Source organism: Petaurus breviceps, unplaced genomic scaffold, assembly GCF_028583685.1.
Source record: "Petaurus breviceps papuanus isolate PSGF00001 unplaced genomic scaffold, PetGlider_PUasm1.0 151, whole genome shotgun sequence".
NCBI classification, from domain to species: domain Eukaryota; kingdom Metazoa; phylum Chordata; class Mammalia; order Diprotodontia; family Petauridae; genus Petaurus; species Petaurus breviceps.
The window spans coordinates 35,066,195-35,080,781 of record NW_027185712.1 but is presented as its reverse complement, the minus strand read 5'-3'; positions in this window follow the sequence as shown (position 1 = coordinate 35,080,781).

Sequence of the window (14,587 nt, the reverse complement as noted above, 5' to 3'; positions counted from 1 at the left end):
ACCTTATTGACCCACTGGCCAATCAAAAAGTATCTACTGAAAAACAAGCCTCCCTCCCCAGGCTTCTGGTGCACTTTAGCCTAGGGGCAGGGAAGATCTTTAAAATTTACATTCGCATTACATTCGGCCCCAAGATCTTTCATGCCCATAGCATAGACAATTTACTTTTGAATTAGCACTGAACATTTCTTAGGTCACATTTTCAAAGTACAGAACTAAAGTTACCAAAGTGGCCACTGGGCCTTAAACAAACACAAAGTACATAGCATTATCACTTCAATTCAGAACAAGAGTTCAAATAAAGTTCTGGGGGGAGGGGAGTGTCCTTCGCCTCACACAGCTCCAGCCTCTGCTTCCAAGTACAGAGAGGGGGCTGGGCAACAAAACCAACAAGGTGGGGTCCCTGGCAATTCAAAGCGGCCACCAGCAATTCTCTTAGTCTCTCTCTCTCCACGAGGTGCTGCTTCCAAAAAGATCTTCCGCCTCTCTCTAGTGTCTCTCCAAATCTACATCACCAGCTCCTCCCAGTTCAGGACTTTCTTTTCACATCAACAAGCCCATCCCACAGGTGGGATTAACAAACTCTGGGTTTTAACACAATCAGTTTGAAAACCAAGCCAATACAGGGGAATCTTTAATTGCCATTACTATCACAATGGTTGGCATCAGGCTGCCCAAGAGGGGTAGGGATGACATAGTCCAAGGTTAAAGGGCTGTTTTTGTATTGTTTCTTATATAACATTTTGACTATTGCTCTTTTGTTTTTTAAGCAATTGGGGTTAAGTAACTTGCTCAAGGTTACACAGCCAGTTACTTCTGGGTTGGTGCTAAGTATCTGAGCCCAGATTCGATCGATGCCAGGTCATCCCAACTCTGGGGCCGGTGCCCTTACTCACTTCACTAGCTGGCCACCCCAACTATTGCTTTTTCGAAAAATAGACTTTACCTTTTTTGGTTGGAATCCAGAAGATCTAAGTTCAAATCCCCACTTTTGATATTAGCCATATGACCTTGAGGAAATCACTAACCTCTCTGACTCAGTTTCCTCATATGTAAAATCAGGGGATTGCTCTAAATCTGTGAACCTATAATCTATGAAAATTTATGACAAACTGACAAATTTTCTTTCTTTAAGGTTACTGATTTAACTGTACAGGTAAGATTTACATTTTAAGCTAGCCTAAATTTTCCAACTATGATTCAAAGAAAGTATTTCTTACAGCCTACAGTTAAGAGATTTCCTAATACCCCTAAATCATACAAGCCTCAGTCCTCCAAACAGGACCTCTAGATCAGTGGCATCAGACTCAAATAGAAATTGGAGGCCACTAATCCCTGCTGGCTGCATAATGACTTTGTTTTCAAATGTAATATTTATGTTTTGTTGCATTTTTATTCATTTTGTTAAATATTTCTCAATTACATATTAATCTGGCTCTAGCAGCACTCAGGAGTGTTGTAGGGCACATGTGGGGCCATGCGTTTGACACCTCTGTCCTAGATGACATAGTAATAGAGTTCCTCTGTATAACATACTTCTTGTATTATTGTAGTAATCTCAAATCCTAATTCTTCATTCTGCCTTTGCCCTTAGGATATTTACTCTGACCTAGGTGGTAGATAGGACTAATTTCACTATGGCTAGGGCTAGGTATTATAAAAACTGCCTAGAAGAAGAAAAGAAAGAAAAGAGAGTCATTAAAGATTTTTTTCCCTTTACAGAAGAAAATAGAAGGAAACAGACAAGCAACCCAGCTTATGAAAGTAGAATGTTGGATTTATTATGAACTTATTGAAAAATGTCTTTTTAAAAATTAATACCAAGAACATTAATTTCCATACATAAAGCAGAAAAAAAAGTTTGCATATGAAACAGAATCTCTATTCCATACCACTTACTTTAAAATATATGCATACACATATAAAATAAATTCAACCTATTACTTTCTAAATTATCCTTGTCTACACTTTCTTCTGACCTTCTTTAGTGCACTCATTTCAATGATGATTCTTTTTTTTTCTTTTCTCATTTTTTGTTACCACAATCTTGCCTTTTCTCCCCATCTCCCATCTGCTGTAATAGATGAATAGAAGGTTATCTCAGAAGTAGATAGAAGGACTGAAAGAGGCCTCCTAGAGAAGTTAGGATTTAAGCCAAATCTTGAAAGAAGCCAAAGAATTTAGGAGGTAGAAGTGAAGAGGGAGAGGCACCAAGTGCAAAGGTGAAAAAAAATGGAGCATCATGTATGGGGAATAGTAAGTAAGCCAGTGTGGCTAGATCACAGAGGGCTTAGAGGTGAGTAGAGTCTAAGAATTCTGAATAGGTAGAAAGGGCCTAGATTGTAAAGGGCTTTAAATGTCAAACAGAGCATTTTATATTTAATCCTAGAGGAAATAGTTACTGGAGCTTACTGAGTAGTGGGGAGTGACATCGTCAGACCTCTGCTTCAGGAAAACCACTTTGGCAGCTGAGTAGAAGACAGATTACAGTGGAAATAGACTTTAGATAGAGTAACCAATTCCTAAGCCATTTCAATAGTCCTTGCAGGAAGTGATGAGGAGTTGTATAAAGGTGGTGACTGTGAGTGAAGAGAAAGCTACACATAAGAGAGGAATTGTGGAGGCGAAAAGAAGATTTGGCAGTGAGCTGGTTGTATTATGTGGGGTGAGTATGAATGAGAAATATGGCACCAAGGATGGAGGCCTGGACAATGGTGGAGCCCTAAATAATAATAGGAAGTTTCAGGAAATAGGAGGTTTTGGGGTGGGAGACATAAGTGATGAGTTTTATTTTGGACATGTTGAGTTCGACATGCTTATAAGACATACAAGAACTAGATCTGGATATATAGATCTGGGAATCATTTGAATAGAGATGACAAAGAAACTGATGAGATCACCAAGGTAAGCCTGTCCAGGACAGAACCTTGGCGGATAACTAAGGTTAATGACCATGACCTAGATAAAGATTTAGCAAAGACTGAGGAGCAGTCAAGCAGGAGAAGAAACAGAAGGGAATGGCTTCATAGGAGCCTAAAGGACAGAAAGAATATAAGGGAAGGGGGTGATCATCAATGTCAAAGCTTGCACAGAGGATGAGGACTGAAAATAGGACATTAGATTTGGCAGTTAAGAGATGATTAGCAGCTTTGGAAAGAGCTGTTTCAGTTGAATGATGAGGTTGAAAATCAGACTGAAGAGGGTTTAGAAGCAGAAGTACTTGGAGTAGACAGCTTTCTTAAGGAGTTTCCAGGTCAGTTTTTGATAGAAGATACCTTATAATTTCTTTCTCAAGGAATTTCTAGGTCCATTGTTTTTGAAAGAAAATACCTTACATTTTCTTTTTTCTTTCAAACTTTTGATTTTGTTCTAATTATTTCTTGCTGTCTCACAGACTCACTGATATCTTTTTGGTCTCTTCTGATTCAGTCCATTACTTGGGTGAGGTTTACCATCATATATCCTAATAGAGTTCTTCTTCCAATTCTCTCCTTCAGATCTTTTATTTGGTTTCTTTCTGTAACTTCCTGTAACAACTAATAACAATTAGCTCATTTTAAGCCTAGGGAATGCTATGATGTCCCTTGGGTCCACATGATTCTTTCCTCTTCAGCTCAAATTTATTTTAGATGAAAAATTATGAGTTCAGTTATAATCTCTCTGTACCCTCCTTGGGAAAATTCCTAACACTTAGGCAGAGGTTGTGCTCTCTGTTTAATTTTACATTTATGTGCAATCCCTAGTAAACCCCTGGCTTCCTTCCTCTAAACTCTCATTAGTAGAAACATTGGGGTAATGAAGTAGCAGAATATATTCGTGTCTATGGATAGTCACTAAAGTTTTGGATAAGTCACTAAAGAGATGAGTGAACCAAAGAAAATTAAAAACTTCTACAAATATCACAGATCCAGAGTTGGAAGGGTGTTGGGAAAAGAGCCACCCTTTTCATGGGACTCTCCTCCAGCCAGGGTTTTCTGGCCTAAGGTCCAATAGATCTGATAACATGCCTTGATACTTCCCTTCTCTGCCATAGGTCCATCCTACCTTTGCTCTCCAAAACGGTGATGGAAATCCATGCTTGCTCCAACCTCTAGAATGGATGGATCCTAACTAGTTAGATAATTTATAGGCAACCACTGGAGTCATCCAAGGTTCTTCAGCCTATCCGAAAATAATTCTCAATCAATTCACTATAGTTCCAAGACTTTTTCACACTCAATCTAAGGTTTATGAGATTAGTTGATTTATTGGTCATCTCATCACTTACTTTAAGTAGGATGAGGTTGAATAAGTTGTATCTTATGCTTTGTTTCTTTTAGGTATTTATGTAGTCTTGTAGAAGACCTTTTTTTCCCTTTGATTCTCTGCGTGCTGTTGTCATGTCTTTCCTTCTAGGTTTTTAAAGTATTTCTCAATCTATTATAATTGTTTGCAGTGGTTTGTATCTTCTTTGGTTCATTTATTTCTCCAGCCTCAGATCTTGAATTAGGGCTTTGTGCTGGTGGGGTGGTCAGTATTTCTTGATCTTCACCTAAGTAATCTAGGATCACGTACTGACCTCCTCCTCCTGAGGTTTGCCCCCAGCCTCCTCCCCATCTTAGAGGTTCAGAGAATTGGATCTTCAGGAGAGTGAGAGGGATTTTTAACCCCACGTCTACTTCTGAGGCCCACACTGTGTGTTTTTGTAACATCCCTAATACCTTTGGGGATGAATGGAAAACTCTACTTTGGCTGCCTCAGGAAACAAAGTCTGGTAGGCAAAATGTGTCTCTGGCTGGTCTCTGGTCATACAAGGAGGCTTTTGGCTTGTTTGTCTGCCCTAGCATGGGATTTTCTAGTAGCCTCTATTTTCTACTTCCTGAAGGCTTCTGATTGCCTTTTTCTGTGCTTCTGGTATGGAATAAATCACTTACTATAATTCCTCATGGATTTATTGATCATTATTCTGTCTGGTGTTATTTTTAGGTTTTGCTGGAGTTACAATGTGGGGAGTCGGGCTCTCTGCCTCTGTTCCAGCAACATTCTTGGTCAGAAATTCTTATTATATATAGAGAGATATAGATATATGTAAATATATGTATATATTTTATTTTTTTTGCTTTTTGGGGGGGTTGTTTTTTTTTTTTTTGGAGGGCAATTGGGTTTAAGTAACTTGCCCAAGGTCACACGGCTAGGTTTTTTGTTTGTGTATGTTGTGTCTGAAGCTGGGTCTGACCTCAGGTCCTCCTGACTCCAGGGCCAGCACTCTACTCACTGCGCCACCTAGCCACCCCTATGTGTATGTATTTTAAAGCAAGTGATACATAATAGAAAGTTATGGTTTCACATATCCCTTTTTTCTGTTTTCCTTTGTATATAAGAGAAAAAAATTGGGGGTCTTCACTAAGTTCAAAATTTTCTAAAGTTGGTTAAGTTCTAATCACTTTAACTCTATTGCTCATGCTGATGTCACAAGTAGAAAGCAATCACATGGCAAAATTTCCAAATCCTATAAAAGGTAGGTATAAAGAAATATAATCTTTGGACCTATAACTACACTAATCTGAACTGAAAGTTAGTTAAAGGAAATAAGAGTTATACTCAGCAAGTCAATAAATATCTAAGTATCTGCTATGTACAAGTCACAAAGCCTGCATTGGCCAATCTGCTCCCAATTTGAAGGGAGAACCCAGATTTAAAATATTCCCAAATCTACTGTCCTTAAAATAAAATATATAGAATCATAAGTCACATAATTACTCAATTGGTCAAAGACACACACATATATACATATATGCATACATATACACATACATACTTATAAAATTGCTTCTAAAATTTCATTCCAATTTTATGCAAAGTACAATTTTGAGGTTTAAGAAACTCTACTTTTGTCAGTTTTCCTATCTTCTGGTGAAACAATGTTTACATATCAGAATGTATAAACTAAAGTACAAAATGTAGCATGGTGTATTATTAAATAGTGTGCTGGCCTGTAAGTGAAGTGACCTGAGTTCTAGTCCCAGCCTTGCCACTAATCATCTATAAATACTTGGACAAATTAGTTCAATCCTCTGGGCCTCAGTTTTTTCATCTATATAATAAACAGATAATAAAGACCCTTTCCATTTTAAAAGTTCTACAATTATAATAATGATAAAGTCAATCTCCAAATAAAATCAGAAGTTGTCACTAATTCCTAAGATAGCACCTACTTCTAGACTCCCCATTGTCCCATGAAAAAACCTTATTCTTTATAATCTGCAAATCTTGGAACACATTTGTAAAGGTTGGTTGATATTAGACAATGTAATCTTTGTACTATAAACTTCACCACCTTGAATGGCAAGTCAAAGAGAAGAAATAACTGGTGTTAATGCTCAACATGTCAATAAAAATTCAGTGTGTATACCTGCCATGTGTTAATGGAAAGACAAATCCTACCTCCAGCCAACTATAAATAATATTCCTTAATAAATATTCTTTGAATGCAAGTCATTCCCCAATTGATAAATGGTTAAAGAATATAAACAGGCAGATTTCAGAGGAAGAAATTAAAACTATCTATAGTCATGTGAAAGAATGCTCTAAATCACTATTAATTATAAAAATGGCCACCTCATACGTATCAGATTGGCTAATATGAAAGAAAGGGAAAATAATAAATATTGGAGAAGATGTGGGAAAATTGGAATACTAATGCATTATTGGTGGAGTTGTGAATTGATCCAACCTTTCTGGAGAGCAATCTGGAACCATACTCAAAGGCCATAAAACTGTACATACCCTCTGATCTAGCAATACCTCTACTATATTCATATCTCAAAGAGATCATAAGAAAGGCAAAAGGATCAACATGTACAAAAATATTCATAGCAGCTCTTTTTGTGGTGGCAAAGAGTTGGAAATCAAAGTATGCCCATCCATTGGGGAATTGCTGAACAAGTTGTGGTATATGAATGCAATGGAATACTATTGTGCTATAAGAAATGATGAGCAGGCAGATTTCAGAGAAACCTGGAAAGACTTACATGAACTGATTCTAAGTGAAGTGAGCAGAACCAGAAGAACATTGTAAACAATAACAGCAACATTCTGCAATGATCAACTATGATAGACTCAGCTTTTCTCAGCAAGACAATGATCCAAAACAATTCCAAAAGACTCATGATGGAAAATGCTATCCATATCCAGAGAAAGAATTCTCTATGGAGCCTGAATGCAGATGGAAGCACACTATTTTCACTTTATTGTTGTTTTTTTCTTTCTCGTTTTTTTTTGTTCTGATTCTTCTTTTACAACATGACTAATGTGTAAATACATTTAACATGACTGTACATGTATTACCCATATCAGATTGCTTGCTGTCTTGGGGAGGGGGGAAGGGAGGAAACTTTGGAACTCAAAATCTTACATAAATGAATGTTGAAAACTATTATTACATGTAATTCGAAAAATGAAATACTATTAAGTACAAAAAATAAGCAATTGCTACAAAGCAGGGCTTGATTTATTGTTTTGTTTTTTGTTTAGACTTAAGAACATGTTAATAATGCAAATTAAACTTAGTGTGTATACATACATTAAATAAATAAATCTCCTTTGAACACAAGTTGTGTGTAGTATTTCCTTTTACTCTGAATAGGATGGACACAGGGTTACCACAGTCACTCATTTGGAGGGACATTTGCCAGTAAATTAAGGAATTTCAATGAGTAGTAGAAACTGATCAAATCTCTTCATTTTCAGGTTTCTTGAACTCAAGGAGCTCTCATTCCAATTGCTACTGAGGAACCTTAACTTAAATGGTACCCAACTCACCGCGACATTTATCATAACTTATTGATATATAAATAAAAAACACCTTGAACACATACACAAAGCTCTGCACTAATATTAATAATAGCTGACATTTATATATCACTTGCTAAGTATCAGGCACTGTGACTAAGCACTTCACAAATTTTATCTCATTTGATCCTCACAATAATCCTAGGAGATAGGTGCTATTGTTTTCTCCATTTTATACAGTTGAGGAAACTGAAGCCAACAGAAGTTAAGTGATGCCCAAGGTCATATCCCTAGAAAGTGTCTGAGGCCTTACTCCAGCCCAGCTAAGTAGCTACTAAGCACTACATACAGATATAAGTTTAAAAGGAAGGCATTCTAATAGGAAAAACAACATATCCAGAGAGCTTCCACTGCAGGACAAATGGAAAGTCTCAGGTCTTTGGGGTCCAGTGGCAGAGTAAATGATAATACATATTCTTTGATGTCCTATCAGCTTCTGAGGTTGCACTTTGAGACTGACAGTGCCAAGGACTTTGGCTACAAGACCTTTTTTTTTTTTTTCTTTTTTAAGCAATCGGGGTTAAGTAACTTGCTCAAGGTTACACAGCCAGTTATTTCTGGGTGTGGTGCTGAGTGTCTGAGCCCGGGATTTGATCTCCAGGTCGTCCCAACACTGGAGCCGGTACTCTTACTCGCTGTGCTACCTGGCCGCCCCAAGACCTTTCTTTTCCAGGCAGGGGTTGGCAGCACCCAAAGAAGCAGTTGCTAGGCCACATCTCCAAAAGGATTCTTTCCAGAATGATGGCTACTGGTGCTGGGCTGGGAGTAGAATTTGTGCAGGAGAGAGGCTGCTGCCACTCCCAAGGCTCTTAAGTTTACCTATTAGTGGCAGTTGGTCAGCAGATGGTATTGATGGAACTCTTTTCCACAGTTAGATCTCCATAGTGACCTCACTCTACCATAGTCACTCAATAACCTCTCCTCCTCTGAGGTTCACTCAATCCATATTTATTACCCAATCAAGTTTCTAGTGGTTATTATCTACCAACTTCCAGGACACTCCTCTTCCTTCCTCAATATGTATAGAACATGGCTCAATCTTTCCTGTGCAACTCTTGCCCTCATAATAGGGAATTTCAACAGACAGACAGATAGATAGATAGATGGATGGATGATGGATAGAAAGACAGATAGACAGGTAGATGGATGGATAGATAGATACTCCTTCAAACACCCTAAACCCTCAATTTCTCAACTTACTCATTTTTCATAACCTATTCCTCTACCCCACCTAAGCTACACACAAAGATGGTCACACCCTTGATCTTGCCATCACCTACAAGTCTTTCTTATCTGTGGTTATGAACTCTGAACTACCTTTGTCTCATCATAAAATGCTGTCATTAATGTGAAAATGTGTTTAATAGGCATATATGTGTAGAACCTATATCAGATCCCTAGTCGTCTTGGGAAGGGAGGAGGAGAAAAATTTAAACTTATGGAAGTGAATGTCAAAAACTAAAAACAAACGATTTAATAAAATAAGAAAATTTTAAAAAATAAACTGTTGTCATTCCACCTCTCCCTCTATCCTGCATCCTTTCACCCTATTCTTCATCCTTACTGTGACCTCCAATTCTTCAATCCCTCGGTTTTCCTAGACCAATACCCCTTCACTGGTTATACTTTTTTCCCTTCCCCATCTTGATCCTTTAGTGAACTATTTCAACTACTGTCCTCTTCTCTTAAGTCTCTTGGCCCCCTTATCTTATCAAAGACCCTGCCCTGTAAAGACTAAGCCCTGGACTACTCCCACCACTTATTTCTTCAAGGTTCTGTGGTTGGCCTTGTTGTCTTCTCCCTCTTCTACAGTATTTTACTTGGTGATCTCATCAGTTCCTATAATTCATTATTATTATCTCTATGCAGATGATTCTCAAATCTCTTTGTCTAGCCCTAAGCTCTCTTCTGACCTCTACTCTCATATCTTTAACTGCCTATTGGACACCTCAAACTCGATGTCTTATAGACATCTTAAACTCTACACGTACAAAACTGAACTAATTTTCTTTCCTCCAAACTTTCTCCTCTTCCTAACTTCCTTATTATTGTACCACCATCCTAAGTGTCAACTTCCACCCATCTCTCTCTCTCTCTCTCTCTCTCTCTCTCTCTCTCTCTCTCTCTCTCTCTCTCTCTCTCTCTCTCTCACCTCCCCCTTATCCAATCTGTTGCCAAGAAGAGAGGAAATTCTACACTTGTAACACCTCTTCAATATACCTGCTTCTCTCTGATACAGCCACCACCCTGGTACAGGTTTCTCTGGACTATTACAATACCCTTCTGGCTGGTCTCCCTGAGTAGATTCTACCTACTCCAGTCCAGCCTCCACTCAGTTATCAAATTAGTATTCCTAAAGTGCAGGTCTAACCAGGTCACTCCCCACCCCTTACCTCCCCATTCAATAAACTCCAACAGCTCCCTGTTACCTTCAGGTTCAAACATAAAATCCTGTTTGGTTTTTAAAGCCTTTCACAATCAGGCACCTTCCTACTTAACCAATCTTCTTAAACTTTATTCCTCTCCAAATACTCTAGGATCTTATGACCCTAGAGTCCATGCTGTTCCTCAGACAAGACATTCCACCTCTGAATTCCATATGTTTTCACTGACTTTACCCATTTCTGGAACTCTCTCCCTCCTCATCTCCCTGTCCTGGACTCCCTGCTTTCTTTAAGTCTCAGCTGAAGTCTATCTTCTGCAAGAAGACTTTCCCCATCTTTCCCCTCTTTAACTTCAGTGCCTTCCCTCTGACATTATCTCCAATATATTCTGCATATATCTTGTTGGTACATAGTTGTTTGCATGTTGTTTCCCTCAATAGACTATGAGCTATTTGAGAGTAATGAATAATTTTTTAAACTTTTTATCCCCAGTGTTTAGCACAGTCTTTGGCACATAGTAGGTGGTTAATAAATGCTTGTTGACTTGATTGCTATCCTCAATGACCTCTGTGAGCAGGGGAAGAGGGACTATGCCCAGGCCACAACTGGCCTTCCCTATGGGAAGGGGTTAAAAGCTACCAGGGATCTCCTGCTTGCTGAACCAGCTACAGCCTGGTTAGCTGCACTGCACTTGTACCAAGTGACAAGTTTGAAAAATGGGACTTATGAGGAAAGGTGAGAAGTAACAAGACAACTTAACTTAGAAAAGGCTTAGAGGTGCTCTAAGATGATCTTCAAGGATATTAAGTGCTCTTATGCTGGGGCTTGAACATCTATTCTCCTGGCACCAAAAGAGGAAATGGTCTAAACTTCAATGTTAGATATAGTAAAGAACTTCTAGACAGACAGACTAGGTAAATATAGTAATCTACTACAGGGGAAAACCACAGACTCTCTCTTTCCTTGATCTGTTGGAGGTTGATAAAAACATCTTATATCTTCACACACTCAAAAGGGGTTAGCTTTAATCCTTTTTGAAGCCTGGAAAGATTGATTCTTAAACTGAACTTACTATATTTCCTCCCTATGATTTCAATATGCCTGTCCATGTCAACAGTCATGGATTGATTTTGGGCAGTCTTTCCACATCTTAAACCTTGGGATCATATGTGACTCCTCCAATTTTCTTAGCTCACATATCCCAACAGTTACCAAGGTCCTTCCCTATTTCCTTTATTGTAGCTATGTCATTCTCAATAAACATGGTTAGTCCCTAAGGCTCAGTCCTGGGCCTGCTTCTCTTTTTTTCTTTATTAGAAGTTCTTAATGTGAATATATAGGTATAGTTATACATATACATATATAGACATATTACACATATATGTACACTATATATGTATATATTAAATCATATTTTCATAAAATTGATTTCCTTTGTAATCCTATGTACTTTATTTTATACATTTAAAACCATTCTTCTGAGAAGGGGTAAAGAGGCCTATGACACATTGAGAACCTCCCTTGGTGATCTTACTATTTCCCATAGGTTCAATTACGAATCCAAGCTCCGTATAGCCAGCACCAATCTATCCCCAGAGCTTTGATTCTTCATAATCAAATGCTTGTTGTACATTTTTAACTCTATGTCCATAGGTATCTCTAACTCAATAAAACAACTTACTCACTTTCCCTCAAAACCTACCCCTCTTCCCAGTTTCCTCTAAGAGCACTGTCAATGACAGCAATTCTGTGATAGTAAATGTTTAACAACCAGTTCTCCAGGAGGGAAAATGTATGCAGGACACACTTTAAAGTTTAATCTGCATTATGAAGATTTTCTCCATCACTTTCTTAAGTCTAGACAATTAACTAAACGGTAAATCAAACCCTGATTTGTAGTCTTTGCTGTTTTGCAAGGTGTAAATAGTCTCTCTCACTGAAATCTTATCAGTTCTTTGTAAGCTGATGTGAGCTGCCTCCAGTCCACCACTGGTGTTAGCCTTTTAGCCACCTAGGTTAATAGACTTGGTATCACCTTCTACTCCTTATTCTCACTCACCCCACATATCTGCTTTATATACCTTGTCATTTCCTTCTTTACAACATCTCTCATAAACCTCTCCTATCAACTCACACAGCCACTGTACTAAAATAACCTTTTAATTTGGTTCCCTGCCTCATCTCTCTCTATTCAATCAATCTTCCATTCAGCTGTCAAAGCGATTTTCTCAAAACATAGGTCTACCCATGTCCACCCCTTACTCTAGAAACTCCTATGGCTCCCTATTATCTTCAAGGTCAGATATAAAGTGCTGTATAAGGCATTTAAAGATCTTCATAACCTGGCCCCTTTCTACCTTTCCATTCTTGTACCATACTCCCCACTCTCCATCAGCTCTACTATCTGCCTATACTGGTCCCCATTCTCTCCCTCACACTCTCTCTCTCACCTTTTTGTCTTTTTGATTGCTGTCCCCCAGGTCTGGAATGTTCTGAATCCACCCCTGAATCCCTGGCTTCCTTTAAGTCTTAATTGAAGGGCCACCTTCTGCAAGAGACCAGCCTGCCAGGTGTTAGTGCCTTCCCCTCTAAGGTTACCTAGTATTTATCATGAATATACTTATATATATATATTGTCTCCCATATTAGAGAATAAATAAGTCCCTTGAGGGCAAATACTGTTTTCCTTTTTTTCTTTATAGCCCCAGTTCTTAGAACAGCATGTGGCACATGGTAAGCACTTAAATGCTTAGTGGTTGAGATCTGACAATTTTAACTATGCAATGAGTCTTGTAGCTGTCTTCTTGTCTTTATTATCAGTGCTACTACTCTAAGATGGGTCCTTATTACCACCTGAATAGACACATGAAAAAGCCTTCTAAAAAGAGGTAGCGAAAGGCAGCATACCAAATGTCATGTAAGTGAGAAAGAAAATAGGTCAGTTTGGCTGGGATATAGAATACATAAGAAGTAATGTGTAATCAGCATAGAAAGATAGATAAGTTGGAGCCAAATGGAGGAATTTGCATTTTACTTTAGAAGCAAGAGGAAACTACTGAAGTTTTTTGTGTGGGGAAGTTGTGCAATTAGACCCTTTTTTAAGGAATATTCTGCCTCTGGTGCTTACTACCTGTGTAACCTTGGACAGTCATTTAACCATCAAAAGCCTCCCTTTTCTTGGCTCTGAAGTCTCTTCTAGTTATAAGTCTACTACCCTACTTTCCTATGAAGATGGAAAGGAGAGAATCTGGAGGCAGAAAGACTAAATAGGAAATTATTGTATAAGTTAGGTTATAGAAGTAATGAGAGCCTAATCGAATTAGTGTGGCTGTGATGTAAGTGGAGAGAAAGGGACAGATGAAAGAGATGTTAAAGAGATAAAATCATCAAAATTTGGAAACTAATTGAATATAGGATTAAATGAAAGTGAAGAGCTGAGAATTACTTTCCTAGGTTTTAGACCTAGATCTGTGGAAAAAGAGATGTACCCTTCATAGAAACAGAGAAATCAGCAGAAGATGTGAGTTTGGGGAAAATGATAATAAAATCCGTGTTATATATATTGAGTTTTAGATGCCTATAGATGACTAACTCTGATAGACTTGGCTCTTCTCAACAATGTAAGATTCCAAGATAACTCCAAAAGACTCATGATGGAAAAGGCTATTCACATCCAGAGATGTGAATATAGATTGAAGCAAACTATTTGCTCTCTCTTTTATTTCTTTTGTTTCTTCTTTCTCATGGATCATTCCATTGGTTATAATTTTTCTTTACAACTTAACTATTGCGAAAATATAGTTAATGTGAAGGTATATGTAGAATCTATATTGGATTACATACTGTCTTGGGGGGAGAGAGGAGAGGAGAAGGAGGGGGAGAAAAATTGGAACTCAAAAATTTGTGAAACTGAATGTTGTAAACTAAAAATAAATAAATTTTAAAAAGAGAAAAAAAGGTACCTATAGAATATCCAAGCAGATGACCAGCATGTAGAGTGAAGGCTTGTACAAGTAGACTTTAGAGTGAGATGATCATTTGAAACCAAGAGAGCCGATGAGATCACAGAGAGTATAGAGAAGGAAGAGGTCCCAGGACATACATCTACATATATGTAGGGGATAGAACATGGATAATGATCTTATAAAAGACACTGAGAAGTTTAGTCAGACAGGTAGAAGCAGGGGAGAGCTATTTCATAACTCAGGGGGAAGTGAATATCAACAATGTGGAAATGGTTAATAGCATGAAGCACTGCAGAGAGGTTGAGAATAATGAAAACTAAGAAGAGTCATTTAGTAATTGAGAGATTAACTGGTAAAAGTCGACTCAATCAAATGATGGGATAGAAGGCTAGATTACAAGAGGTTCAG